This window comes from Mobula birostris, unplaced genomic scaffold (genome assembly GCF_030028105.1).
Source record: "Mobula birostris isolate sMobBir1 unplaced genomic scaffold, sMobBir1.hap1 scaffold_3034, whole genome shotgun sequence".
Taxonomy (NCBI): Eukaryota; Metazoa; Chordata; class Chondrichthyes; order Myliobatiformes; family Myliobatidae; genus Mobula; species Mobula birostris.
This window is the reverse complement of record NW_027276094.1, coordinates 25001-27500: the sequence shown is the minus strand read 5'-3', so window position 1 is coordinate 27500 and position 2500 is coordinate 25001. Positions and strand designations below refer to the sequence as shown.

Sequence of the window (2500 nt, the reverse complement as noted above, 5' to 3'; positions counted from 1 at the left end):
GCGGTTTCACGCCCTCTTGAACTCTCTCTTCAAAGTTCTTTTCAACTTTCCCTTACGGTACTTGTTGACTATCGGTCTCGTGCCGGTATTTAGCCTTAGATGGAGTTTACCACCCGCTTTGGGCTGCATTCACAAGCAACCCGACTCCGAGAAGACTCCGTTCCGACGAGCCAGGGGCCTCTACCGGCCTCACACCGTCCACAGGCTAGGCCTCGATCAGAAGGACTTGGGCCCCCGAGCGTCGTCGGAGAAAGGAGGTCTTCTATACGCCACATTTCCCGCGACCGCCAGGCGGCCGGGGATTCGGCGCTGGGCTCTTCCCTCTTCACTCGCCGTTACTGAGGGAATCCTCGTTAGTTTCTTTTCCTCCGCTTAGTAATATGCTTAAATTCAGCGGGTCGCCACGTCTGATCTGAGGTCGTAGGCAGAAGAGAACCGAGCGCCGGCCGGGCCACGCCAGGGGGGCGCAGGGCAGGCAGGCAGGCAGGCAGGCAAGGCAGTGCGCGACGGCCGGCAGCAGGCGGGCGAGAAGGCGGACCGGCCCGGCGCGCGCCAGCTCCCCCGCCGCTGGCGGGTGAGACGGGCGGGTGCCGGGCGGCCGCGCGTCACGCTCGCGCAGGCCGACCGAAGGCTGGCTGTCTGTCTGGCTGGCTGGCTGGCTGGCTCCCCTTGCACCCCGCGGTGCACGGGCGAGACCCGGGCTCGGCTGAATTCGCTTCCCGAGAGCACCGACGGACGCCGGCGCGGACCGAAGCGAGCGGGCGCAGCGAGTAGGCGGTGCGGGGTGAGCCGAGCGGCGGAAGAGGTGCACACGCCAGGGACGCGCCGCGGCGCGAGGCCGACCCCTCCCGTGCGTGCGAGGCACGGCAGAGGCGCGGCCCTCTTTCCCTGTCGAGCTCGCCGGGAGCGGGGTTGCTCACCCCGTCCCGTCGACCCTCTCTCGCTCTCCATCTCTCCTTCGCCTCCTAACCTCCTCGATCGCCTCGCCACTCGGTCTCGCGGCGGCGCACAGAGGCTCAACGCTGGCAACACACCACACGGCAACGCCTCGGCGAGGCAGGCGACAGTCCCGAGCAAGGCGGCGGTCAGAAGCGACGACGAACTCGCGGCCCTCGCGGCGGAGGGGCGCGGCGCTACCGCAGTGACGGCCGTGCAGGGGAAAGGCGCCGCCGCACCGCGTCCGCTGGCGGACGGGGCGAGGCCCAGGTGGGCACGGGTCGAGGGCCTCCGAGGTGGCCACGCGGCTCCACGGGGGGGAGGCAGCCGCGTGGCGCGGAGGGCTCCGGGGTCTGCACTTAGGGGGACATAGAGGGTTCAGGACCCTCTGCGACGCCCCAGCCGCGCGCCCGCCAGCCTGGCGGCAAGCGAGCGCGATTGATCGTACAAGCGACCCTCAGACAGGCGTAGCCCCGGGAAGAACCCGGGGCCGCAAAGTGCGTTCAAAGTGTCGATGATCAATGTGTCCTGCAATTCACATTAATTCTCGCAGCTAGCTGCGTTCTTCATCGACGCACGAGCCGAGTGATCCACCGCTAAGAGTTGTCTAAGAGGTTTTCTTTCGGCTTTGTGCCGCCTCGCCGGACTCAGGCCTCCCGTCGCTCCTGCCATGCCGACGCTCCGCCGACGACCAAGCTGCTACTCCTCCTCCTCTCCTGGGCAAGAGCGAGACAGCAGGGAAGGCGGACGGCGCGCGTGTGGCAGGAGACGGAGCGTGAAGCAAGAGAGCCGGCTGGACCAGCAGGCAGCCCAGGACCGCCCAACACCCCACCTCCACGCGGAGAGAGGAGCACCAGCGAGCGACGGCCCTGTCGCGCTCTCGCGCTTACATTCGTCAGACTGATCACGGTTTGAAGGAAAACATCAGGGCGTTCGCGATCCGCCGCCGCCGGGCCAAAGGCCTGCACCCGGGGCGCGCCAGACGAGCGGAGGCAGGATCTCCACCGCCGCCGCCTCCCAACCAACCGAACCGTGTCGGGCTTGCCGAGCCGCGCCCTACGGCCGTCCCCTCCCGGAGCGGGACGGCGACCTGGGCAGAGAGGCGCTGGCGGACCAAGCTTCATTCGCTGGGAGACCGCTAGCTCGACCAGACACCGACACGAACGGAGCCGGAGTGCGACGCTCGCGACTCTTTAAACCACCGCCGTGCCCAACGGCTCGCGGGAACCGAAGGGGAGACGTCTAGGATACCCTGCTCGGGGGCGAAGGGAGTTTAGGTATAGGCGACCAGAAGTGTCCCGCACGGGGTGAAGAGACCGGCCCTGCACACCGGCCCGACTCCCCGACGGAGGCACAGTGGCCGTCGACCCAGGTCCCGTGGCGACGAGCCGCCCGACGGCGCCCGAACCCGCAGCCGCTCCCTTTCCTGTTTTCGACTGCGGTCGGTCGTGCCGCCGGGGCGGTGGTCCGAAATGACGCGTCCGGCCTCCGAGCAGAGGCGCGCGCCTGCAGCGCGTCGGCGGCCGACGGCTAGACTAGGTCGGTCCGGGCGGTTGCGTCCGCG

The 2500-nt window shown here is 68.4% G+C and overlaps 2 non-coding genes across 2 annotated transcripts in view; both read right to left on the bottom strand.

Moving 5' to 3' along the window:
• Positions 1-421, bottom strand: part of LOC140192906 (28S ribosomal RNA) — a 3833-nt gene extending 3412 nt beyond the window's left edge. Inside the window, exon 1 of the ribosomal RNA XR_011884500.1 lies at positions 1-421. This exon is cut by the window's left edge and continues 3412 nt beyond it. This is a non-coding gene — a ribosomal RNA (28S ribosomal RNA).
• Positions 422-1387: 966 nt separating this feature from the next.
• LOC140192907 (5.8S ribosomal RNA) lies at positions 1388-1541 on the bottom strand. Its single transcript, XR_011884501.1, has one exon. It is a non-coding gene; the product is annotated as a 5.8S ribosomal RNA (ribosomal RNA).
• Positions 1542-2500: the final 959 nt, after the last annotated feature.